The following is a 12,582-nucleotide window of genomic DNA, read 5'->3' on the forward strand; positions in this document are numbered from 1 at the left end:
AAATAATCTGAGAGGAATCTTATACTCACATCTTTTAGAAGGCAATGGGTCGATTTGTTATGGTTTATTATTCATTGATTATATCTGACTAACCATGCATGTAATGACTTGATTGAAGTGTTGTGCTTATAGATACAAGTTCACTTTTCACACACACAATATGGTGTCCAGGTGTCTTGATAGACATGCAAGACTAAGAGAGGAAGCAAAAAGAACATATAAACCGAACCTTGAATATCAGAGATACAAATTTAAGAGAAACAAAGATAAGTCATGTTACTATGCAGATGAAGGTGTTACAGATGATTCAGATGAAGATCCAACAGATAGTGGATGGGCATTTGTTGCAATAAAAGAAGATCAACCGATACCTATGTCAAACCGATAGAGTAGGCATTAGCAATAAAAATTTAAGAAAAGGATGAATGGATTATTGATAGTGGATGCTCACATCATATGACTGGTGATAAAAGCAAATTCTTATCTTTAAAGGAAATTCATGGAGGTCTAGTAAGATTTTGAGATGATAAAGCTTGTTTAATCAAAGGAAGAGGCACTATATCTTTGGATGGTAAGCATAATACTAAAAATGTTTATTATGTTGATGGTTTAAGGAATTATCTTTTGAGTGTTGGTCATTTAGTGGAAAAAGGATTTCAATTACAATTCAAGAATGAAAAATGCAAAATCATGAACATAACTGGATTGGAGATTGCAACCAGTAATCAGACTAAAGGTAATATCTTTCACTTGAATACCAGCGATAAAACATGTTTGATTGCTCACATTGATGAAAATTGGTTATGGCATAAAAGACTCTATCATGTGAATTTTGATTGCATTGTAAAGATTAGTTCAACTAAGGCAGTAAGGGATTTACCTAAGATTGTGAAACCTCATAATCTAGTATGTAAGGAATGTCAAATTGGAAAGCAATTTAGAACAACATTTAAGAGCATTTCTGAGAAATCCAATAATATTCTTGATTTAATTCATACTGATTTATGTGGTCCAGCAAGAATAAGAAGTCTTCAGGGTGATAGATAATTTATGCTAATAATTGATGATTATTCTAGAATGTGTTGGGTTACTTTTGTTACAAAGAAATCAGATGATTTTGGAAGATTCAAGATATACAAGGCAATGGTAGAGAATGAAACTAGCAAGAAAATCAAATGTTTGAGATCTGATCAAGGAGGAGAATTTACATCTAGGGAATTCAATTCATTCTGTGAGGAGAATGGAATCAAAAGACAACTATCAGCACCCCAAAAATCCTAGCAGAATGGAGATGTGGAAAGGAAGAACATAACTATATTGGATGCAGAAAGAATGATGATGATGGAAGCATGTTTACCTCATGTGTACTGGAGAGAAGCAGTGAATACATCGATTTATACTTTCAACAAATTTCACATCAAAAGTGAAACCGGTAAGACCCCTTATGAACTATGGTTTGGTTATACTCCTACTCTTAAATACTTCAGAATATTTGGAAGCAAATGCTATATTAGGATAGATGAGTCTATTGGAAAATTTGATCTTAGAAGTGATGAAGGAATATTTCTTGGTTATTCATCTAGAAGCAAGACATATAGATGCTATAATAAAAGATTGCAGAAAATCATTGAAAGTACTAATGTGAAGATAGATGAACATTTTAGAGGAGATTCAAGATCTATAGAACTAGCAGTAGAAATGATTATAAATGAACCGACACAAATTGCACCGGTGCAAAATAAAGAACCAGTCACACCGACATCATCTGAAAACTCAATTGTGATAGAAGAAGAACAACTTGTAAATCAGAATAAACCCATGTATGTAAGATTAAATCATTCAGAAAATTAGATAATTGGAAATAAAATTCAAGGTGTTATGAGAAGAGGAAGATTGGCAAATGAAGAGGTATGTTTAATTTCTCAATTTGAACTAGCATCAGTTGTTGAATCATGTGAAGATAAACATTGGATAAAAGTAATGGAAGATGAATTAGAATGGATTGAAAAGAATAATACTTATTCATTAGTTTCCCGACCTAAAGACAAAAATGTAATTAGAACTAAATGGGTATTTAGAAATAAACTTAATGAGGATGGTGAAGTAATCAGAAACAAAGCAAGATTAGTTTGTAAAGGTTATTCACAGAAAGAAGGAATTGATTAGAATGAAACCTTTGCACCAGTAGCTAGAATTGAAGCAGTAAGACTATCTCTTGTATTTGCAGCTCATAAGAACTATAAAGTTTATCAGATGGATGTAAAATGTGCATTTTTGAATGGAGATCTTGAAGAAGAAGATTACATTGAACAACCTGATGTATTTTTCATTAACATATGATAAGGATATGGTTTGCATTTTAATGAAAGCTTTATATGGATTGAAGCAAGCTCCCAGAGCTTGGTATGCTAGACTGGATAAATATCTTTTAAAGCTTGGATACACAAAAAGTATTGCTGAGTTATGTAAAGAGTTTGCTAACAAGATGTAGGAAGAGTTTGAAATGTCTATGATTGGAGAGATAAATTTTTTTCTAGGTTTGCAGATTTATCAAATAGATAAAGGTATATTCATATGTCAAACAAAATACTTGAAGAAACTCTTGAAGAAATTTGGAATGGAAAACTCCAAACTGGTAAGCACTCCTATGACTACAACAGATAAATTGTCATTAAAGGATGATTCAACTCCTATAAATCCGACAAGGTATAAATCTATGATTGGAGGATTACTATATTTGACACAAACTAGACTTGATATAATGAATACAGTGTGTATTGTTTCTCTATTTCAAAGAAATCATAAAGAAAATCATGAAAGTGTAGTAAAAAGTATTTTTTGGTACCTACAAGGCACAACAAATCTTGGTTTATGGTATCCTAAGGATGAAAATTTTGAGTTATGTGCATATACAAATGCAAATCAGGTAGGAGATGTAGATGATAGAAAGAGTACCACTTGCAGTGCATTCTTTCTTGGTAGAAGGTTAATTTCATGGATCAATAAGAAGCAGACTTGTACATCATTATCTACAACAATAGCAGAATATGTTGCAGCAACAACTAATTGCACTCAGGTATTATGGATCAAGAAAATGTTGAAGGATATCAAGGTAAAATGAAAAGAACCGATAATTATTCAATGTGATAATTCAGCAGCAATATATATATCAAAGAATTTGGTATTTCACTCTAAAACAAAGCATGTTTCTATTAAGTACAATTTTCTGAAAGAGAATGTTGAAGCAAATGAAGTGAGATTGGTTTATGTGAATACTAAAGAGCAAATTGCAGATATTTTTACAAAACCTTTTCCTAAGGAAACATTTGAATATCTCAGAGAGCGGCTTGGGGTAATTTCCCCACTGATAGAGACTTGAATGATGAAGATTGGCATCAAACCGCCAAGGACTAAAAAAAAAATCTTTTTCCGGTCTTGATGAATGAGAGCTACTGCTCAGGAGGAGTAGTTAGTTGTATGTTATGTTATGTTTTGATTCTTAACTGCTTTGGCATTTTGATGTCAAAGGGGGAGAGATATCTATGGAAAAACATTATACTTTTGGGGAGAGATGTATTATTGGTTTTGGTTTCTGTTTTGACATAGAACTTTGTATTGATCTATTTTGGGAGATTGTTGGTATTTGACATTCTATTTTTGACACTTAGATGTTTTTTCATCTAGTATTGCCATCAATGTCAAAGGAGGAGATTGTTGGTATTATGGATGACTTCATCATGTGTTCCATTGGTTTTTTCAATGATGTCAACACTTATCTTTCTAGAGGTCTTCATTGTTTTGGCACTCTGGTTATATTGGTTTATTACTAAATCGACACATTGTGGTCTTGACATGGATATTGGATTATGCACAGCCACTGGTATATGCTTCATCGATAGGATATATGTTTCACCAGTAGCTCAGGAAGTTGATGATGACTTGTTACCATCTAGAGATCATTTCGTTATGTTGAAGAAATGGATTGGATGTTTGGAATTGGTGTTTTTCTTATCGGACTAATTGGGTTCACATATTTGCCTTTACCGACAGATAGGTCTAGGTTATGGACCGATACATGATATCATGTTCCAGATCAACACGACACATTTTGGAAATGGTTTATTTACTAGATAATGTGTAAATGTATTGAGCTGACATATTGTATCACATCATGACTTATTTGTAATTGATTTAAATGTAATATCTTTAGTGAGCCAACCTCATGATATGTACAACCTCTTAGGGTTTTGTATAAATAATTGTAAGATCTTAATGAAGATCATATTATGAGTGTGTGCAAATATTGAAGATCATTGTAGAGCGAAAATAAGAAAATCCTTATGTGAATCACACATATATTATCTGAAGGTTGAAGGGAAGGTTATGAAGGTGTTTGACACTCATGGTCAGAGCTTAAACCATTACTGAATCCAGCATTGCATATGCTATATTGAATTAGTACATTGTTATTAGATTTAACCATCCAATTATAGTTAGTGTGACTCCTATTTTGTGATTGAGCAGTGAGCTCTAGGAGGTTGGCCTTTCTACATGTGCAGACCCCTTATTGTACTCACTTACTTTCTGCAGTAGTATCACCTAATTGTGGGTAAGGTTTCCCACCACAGCTTTTCCCCTTACAGGGTTTCCACATCAAAATATCTATGTCATGTTTTGTGGATGTTTTTTCTCTTTCTATTTCATGCATTAAGTTATATCGGTACTACTATAACAACAAATCTATTTTTTTGACACTAAGTTTTAAGTTGGATTAATTGGTTTTGGGTTGTAATTTATTTACAACTGATTCACCCCCCCTTCTCAGTTATCCTTCTCGGTTCCTAACATGTCTAACACTTCTATTAATAGGGATACTCTGGTTGGAAAGTTATCTTCATTTAAGCTTGAAGAATTAGGACCTCCTGGAGTTGCAAAGACTGAATCTGCTTTTCATGCATCTACATCATCAACTAGAAAGAGTGATTGGAAAGTACTATATGCAAAGGAACTTGAAGATATGAAGAAAGAAGATGAAGAGTTTGTGAAATTTGAATCCCTATTTTCTAGAAGAGTACCTAAAGGTCTGACAAGAAGTAAGTATGAAGGAAAATGACCTTTTAAATGTTTTGCATGTAATAAGATAGGTCATTTTGCATCTAGACGTCCTGAGAGGAATTCAAGATTTGAAGAGAAATCTAGAAGATCTTTAGGCCTAACCATGATTATTAGAATAGCTATAAGTATAGGAGAAACAAAGACAAATCATACTACTATGTGGGTGAGGAAGGAGTGACTGATGATTCTGATGATGAATTGGCAAATGATTCAGCTAGTGGATCCGGAAATGGAAAGGAATGGGTATTCTTGGCTATCAAGGAAGATGCTCCAGAACTGGTTATTCAAAATAAGGAGAAGGCCCTTGCTGCTAAAGTTGAAGACAAGGATGAATGGGTGATAGGTAGTGGATGCTCACATCATATGACTGGAGATAAAAGTAAGTTTCTATCTTTGCAAGAATTTGATAGTGATCTGGTTAGATTTGGAGATGGCAAAGCATGTATGATGAAAGGAAGAGGAACTATATCATTGGATGGTAAAAATAATACTAATAATGTTTATTATGTTGAAGGTTTAAGGCATAATCTTTTGAGTGTAGGACAATTGGTGGATAAGGGATTTCAATTAGAGTTCAAGAATGGAAAATGCAAAATCATTAATAGATCTGGATTGGAGATTGCAACCGGTACTCAGACTAAAGGTAACATCTTTCATTTGAACTCCGGTGAGAAGACATGTTTGATTGCACATATCAATGAGAGTTGGCTATGGAATAAGAGGTTGTGTCATGTGAATTTTGATTGCATTTTAAAAATTAGTTCTAATAAGGCAGTTAGAGACATACCTAAGATTGTGAATCCCTATAATCCAGAATGTAAGGAATGTCAAATGGGTAAGCAAGTCAAGACTTCTTTTAAGAGTATAAAAGACAAATCTAATGATGTTATTGATCTTATTCATACTGATTTGTATGGTCTTGCTAGAATAAAAAGTTTTCAAGGTGATAGATATTTCATGCTAATTATTGATGACTATTCTAGAATTATGTGGTTTACTTTTCTAAGGGAGAAGTTTGAAGCCTTTGAAAAGTTTAAGATCTTTAAACATAAAGTTGAGATAGAGACATGGTTGAAGATTAAATTCTTAAGATCTGATCAGGGTGGTGAATTCACATCTAGTAAATTTAATAGTTATTGTGAGAAGAATGGGATAAGGAGACAATTGTCTATACCCTGGACACCTTAGCAGAATGGTGTTGTGGAAAGGAAGAATAAAACTATCTTGGATGCGGCTAGAACTATGATGATGGAAGCTAATTTACCTCATATCTATTGGAGAGAAGATATTAGCACAAGGGTGTACACATTCAATAGAGTTCATATCAAATGAGACACCAATAAGATACCTTATGAGTTATGGTTTGGTCATATACCTATAGTCAAGTATTTCACAAAATTTGGTAGTAAATGCTATATCAAAAGAGATGATTCCATTGGAAAGTTTGATCCTAGATGTGATGAAGGAATATTTCTTGGTTATTATAATGAAAGAAAACCATATAGATATTATAACAAAAGATTACAGAGAATTGTGGAGAGTGCTAATGTCAAGGTGGATGAGTAGTACAGAGGTCAAATCGGATCTTATGAGAGAGAACCAGAAGTGGAAATGATTATAATTGAACTGGTAGCACCTGTACTAGAACAAAATGTTGAACTAGTTACCCCAACAGTACCAAAAAATTCAACTGTAACTGAAGATCAGAGAAGCCATACAAAAAGTCAGAAGAGTCCTAGGTATGTAAGGTTGAATCATTCAGAAGATCAGATCATTGGAGATAAGAACAAAAGAGTGATGACAAGAAGAAGGTTGGTAGCTGAAGAGGTATGTTTAATTTTTCAAGTTGAATAGACATCAGTAATTGAATCTTGTAAAGATGAATGTTGGATGAAAGCTATGGAAGAGGAATTAGATCAGATATAAAAGAATAATACATGGACTTTAGTTCCTCGACCTAAAAGTAAGAATGTTATTGGAGCTAAATGTGTTTTTAGGAATAAATTGAATGAAGATGGATAAGTTGTGATGAACAAGGATAGATTGGTTTGCAAAGGATATACTCAGGAGGAAGGAATTGATTATGCTGATACTTTTTCTCCAGTAGCTAGGATTGAAGCTGTGAGATTATTCCTTGCTTATGTTGCACATAAGAAATATAAGGTTTTTCAAATGGATGTTAAGTGATGCAAAGGACTTCTTACACCTAAGGACAAGTCCAAAAGGTAAGGGTCTGACCCTTCAAATGACAAAAATGACCCTACTAGGAAGGACTCCACATCTTAAGGTTTTGAACTACTCTCCACTACTCAAGCCTAACACCTACTCATGATGAGTAAATGGCTTCAACTCCTCTAACATGCCTCACCAGTGACTTCTGATCTTAGTGGATTTGAAATTAGTTCATCCATGAATACTAAGGACTATTCCAAGAATTGGTTTAAAGTTTTGTCTTCAAATCCTTATACCTCCTTTGCAAACCTACCACCTAGGCTAGTAGCCCTATTTAGCAAGAGAATTGACCTTAACTCCAAAATATCCCACATACTCTGAAAAAATACTCACCATTCTAGATACCATTTTTGGAGTTACACTCATCCCCCAAATGGGTTGTTAATATCTACAACCTAAGGGTCTGAACCCCTTAGAAGCCTAGAGACCTAATTATGGCGATTAGGCCTAAATTTCAAAGCAACCCCCATTAACATTATCCCAATTGAAAAAAAAAATTTATGAACATGTGAAGAATGGTCAATAACCTCTAATTCTAAGGTTTCATGCTTGGAATCCAACACTATCATATTTTAAGGTGAGTGTCCAAATTTTGCTTAAGGTAGTGACATGGAGATGCCTACCTAGATTTATCTCTTTATCCACACAACCAAGTCTCTCCTACAAAAAAGAATTAAAATCTTAAAATAAATAGGCCAATTCTGCACTCCACCAAAGGAAGAAGCTTCTAGATAGAAATAATGCAACATATGGCCATTTTTGGCCAAAACCCTAGCAAAACCCTTAGTTTTTGGGTTACAGTCAGAAAAATGAAGGGTTCTCCCTACTCAGAAATGATCAAAGCCTCAAAACACCACCAGAAGAATTTAGATTCAACCCTCTGACTACTCCATGAATGGTTTTTCTCAATTCAATCTGTACAAGAATGTACAATCTCTACAAACTCAGAATTTCTAGGAAAACTCAGTTTTGTCCATGTCTTATTTCATCAAAACTTCAAATCAAAATTTATCTACCTTGGGAATTGTTTCCACAAGGCTTATATCCCTCTCCAATGGTTACTAACTAAATTTGGAAGAGGTTGGAGCCATTGAAAGGCTTACATCAACTGCACTTTGAAAAGTTGCACTTTTGCTCTCAAAAGATGCATTTTCAAAAGTTGCTTTTTTGCATAAAATTTGTCAAACACTACAAGTTTGGGATCCACACAACTTGGATCAACCAAAAACCACTAATACATCCTAAAAACTCATCAAACAAAAAAAAAAACATCCTACTACCCCTATTGACCACATTGTCCCAATTGGCTTATCAAATTGTCTAATCAGTGACATTGGTTTACATGGTGGGGTCTTTATTGAATACATGAAACTTGTGTAAACACAAGACACTAAGACAAACACTATGATCCTAGTCTTCATCCTTAAATCCATGATTTTCTTGTTGAAGAGGTGCTCTGACACCATACTCCCCAGGAGAAGAGATCTCAAGCCCACTTTAGATTAGAGTTTGGAGGTCTGCACCATGGTTGGAAATTTGTTTATGTGTCATCCAAATTGACTCAGAGTTTGTTTTGTCCTGCCAAGCCACTAAATACTCAGTTTTATTCTTATTCCTTGTCCTCTTTGTGATTCTAGTGTCTAGAATCTTGCTTAACTTTGGTGAATCATGCTTTGGAATATCATCATCTGCTACAACTGGTATTGGTTCTTCTTCTTCATTACCATTACCTTTGTAAGGTGTTAGATCACACACATTGAAAATGGGTGACAATCCAAGATCAGGAGGAAGTTGGATTTCATAAGCATTCTGCTCACATTTCTTCAAAATTTGACATGGTCCAATCTTCCTTTGCATGAGCTTGGTGTGCTTACTTTGGGGAGTCTCTCCTTCTTCAAATGTACCCATACCAAGTCCCCAACACTAAACTGCACATCCCTCTTTTTCTTATCAGCATAAGCCTTGTACTTCACTGCAGATTGTTGGAGATGAGAATTCACTTGGTCATGGACTTCCTTGATGGCTAATGCAAAAGCTTCACCATCTACACTAATGGAATCTTCCTTGGGAAAATCCCTTAACTCCAATACACCCCTTGGGTGGATGCCATACACAATTTAGAAAGGAGACTTCCCTGTGCTTCTACTTATGGTGTCATTGTATGAGAACTCTATCTGTGACAATATATTATCCCATTTCTTTCCATGTTGTCTAGTTAAACATCTTAAAAGATTCCCCAAGTACCTATTGACAAATTTAGTTTTCCCATCCATTTCAGTGTGAGGCCCTACCCCGATTCAGTTTGACATTTTCAGTTATTTGCATATGGAGACTATTATGGATGTTTTATTTCATGCTTTATGGACTTAGAACTTATATGATTCCATGATTTGGCTCACACTGACATATGTTGATGCTTTATTTCATGCATGAGGATTATGAAACTTTAGATATGTTACTGGAATAGAGTTACATTATGATGGTGAATGTCATTATTGAAAATTTGCAGGACTTCATTTTGATGATAGAAAAATGATGCTTATTTATGAATGGTTCAATTTTGGAAAATTATGTTAATTGCTTATGTGAAATTGAATTTGAAACAAATGAGATATTGAAATTATTGATTGCCTAATGTATGAGTGTTTGATGTGCAATGGAATCCATGTATTTGATTTTGTATAAATGTGATTATTTGGAATTACTAATGTGTTAATTGAGATGCGCAGGAAAATTATCCATGTGACCATGGAATTTAATGGAGAACCAAGCCTAGACCTATGTGCGTTTGTTAAGCCGGGAGTTGTCTATTTGGAGAGACAACACCCCATTGTAATGTATTTTATTTTGTGAAGTGTATAATGCTTGGGTGTTAAAAAAATTAATTTGTATGTATATGTGTAATCCTACAAGAGACAAAATCCATGTGTGATTTTTATATTGTATTTTTATTGTGTCACTTGACACATGTGCTGATTAGTGTCATTAATTGGTGACTTGTCTCTTGGAGGGAGTTTTGTTTCTACCAAAGCCATTCAAAAACATCAGTGTGGTCCAAAATTTGCCTTGGGTAGGGAGTCTTGAAAGTGGTCAACTCAAGCTTGACCCGTAGGTAAACTTCAGTTGGGTTTCCAAAGGGTTTAATGGACTCCTAGGGTAAGTTTTAAGGCTTTTCTAAAGGTCCAAAGGGTATACCTATGGGTTACGGGTATTTTGAAACATGTGGCTTCTCCCATGTGACTATGTAGTCACTTCAAAAAGTGATATTTCCAAGATGCACGAAAATTCAACTTAGAAGGTTCCTCCTAGGATAGACAACCTTCTCTTTTGATGTCAAACCCTCTTCCCCATCTTCTTCCACCTTTTCCCTTTCCAATTTTGGTAATGTGTAAGAGTTTGTGGAAGGGCAACCAATGGGAACTCACACCTCACCCAAGGGGTTGGGAAGTGTGTGAGAGGCCTTCTTAGGCAAGAATTGGAGACTTAGTGGGTAATCACCCACTCTCCTTTCTGGGAGATTATGCTTGTTTTGAAAAAGTTAGTAGGAGATTAGCACTTTTGGTGGAATTTGGAGAAAGTTAGTGTGGAATTGGGCAGCTCATCCCCAACCTATTTTAGCATACCTATTGGCAGAATAAGGTTGGTTACTTCTTACCTCCTCTTGTTATGTTGTATGTGTTAGTTTATGTTGTTTGTAAAAGAAAAGAGTTGTTTGAAAGAAAGAGTTTTATGAAGTTTTTTGTTGAAGTTAAGATTGTGTAGTTTTATTTTCTATGTATTTTGTTTTGTGTTCTTGTTGTTTTGGGAGTGTCCAAGATCTCCTACTCTTGGGAGAGTAGGAAGATCTTGGGGTGGAAGGAGTATGACAGCCATGGGTGAGAGGCTCTCCTTATGGAGAGTGTTCTCAAGGGAGTCCTTGGTGACCCTTGATGCATAGCCTTGTGTATGCATTTGGGGGTCATAAGGGGAGCAAATATGGCCTTGAGCCTTTTGGGGGGCATAAGGATTGTGGAAGTATTTGTTGCATTTGAATTGCCATGAGGTGGCTTGTGTTGTTTTTTTTGGGCATGCATTCTCCCCATTGGTACTTGGTCCACTTCCACCCATGGAAGAGTCACCATGAAAGTGGTGAATGTGTAGCTTGGGAAGGGAAATTTGAATGTAAGTGTCTTCCTATGTTTGTTGTGGGGTTTGCTTGTTTGTAACCCGTCTAGTGCTTGGTTCTCCAAGCTCGGGGGTGGCTTCTAGTAAGCCTAGGCTGGGAGGTGAGCTTCCCATGGTCAAAAATGTGTTTTATTGCAGGTTGCATGGGAATGGGAAAAGAAGGATTAAAGGATTACATTGCTATTTTGTGTTGCAGAAAAGTGTTTCAAAAAAAAAAGATAGATTCAATGTAGTAGTTTGTATAAAAGGAGAAAAGTGAGCATGTGTAGTATTTACTCTCAAGAAAGGGAAAGTGTTGTATTATATTCAAGTTACTATGTAGAGAAAAAGCATTGTTGGGATTTCATCCCATTTGTATTAATGTTTATTTTGTATCCATATCTATTTTGTATTTACATTTGTCAATGAATACACATGTTTTTCCCTACTTGGTAGTTTTGCAAAAGAAAATGAAAATGTTAGTTTGCATCTAGATTCTTAATGTTTTGCATAAAAAAAAAAAAAAAGAGAAATGTATGCACTTTTGAGTAAACTGAAATTTAAAGATTAGATGTTACTCCATTTTTTTTAAGTTGAATATGCTGCTGTATATTTAATTAAAAACAGTCTTTTATTTTGCTGTTTATTGCAGAAAAAAAGAAATTATTTAAAAGTTTATTTCTTGTATTTAGACTTAGCATTTAGCTTAGTATTTTGTTACAAGGAAAAATAATGTATGATAGGAAATCCCTTAAATGCATTTTGTTGTTAATTCATAATATACCCACAAAAGGTCTATTTGAGTTATAGTTTACAAAAAAAAAGGGGGTAAAAAATTAAGAGCAAATAGAAAAATACATATATGTATTTATGTATGTGAATACTCATTTAAACATTTTATCTCATTAACTATCATTCTGATATGCTGTTTAAAAACAAAAAAAAAATAATATGCTTACTTGAGTAACAAATAACCATATATATATATATATATATATATATATATATATATATATATATATAAACATTGAGTATCATTACAAGAATCTGTTCCAAAAAAAATATATATATATTTACAGATCTGGTTTTAAT

This window comes from Cryptomeria japonica, chromosome 11 (assembly GCF_030272615.1).
Source record: "Cryptomeria japonica chromosome 11, Sugi_1.0, whole genome shotgun sequence".
NCBI classification, from domain to species: Eukaryota; Viridiplantae; Streptophyta; class Pinopsida; order Cupressales; family Cupressaceae; genus Cryptomeria; species Cryptomeria japonica.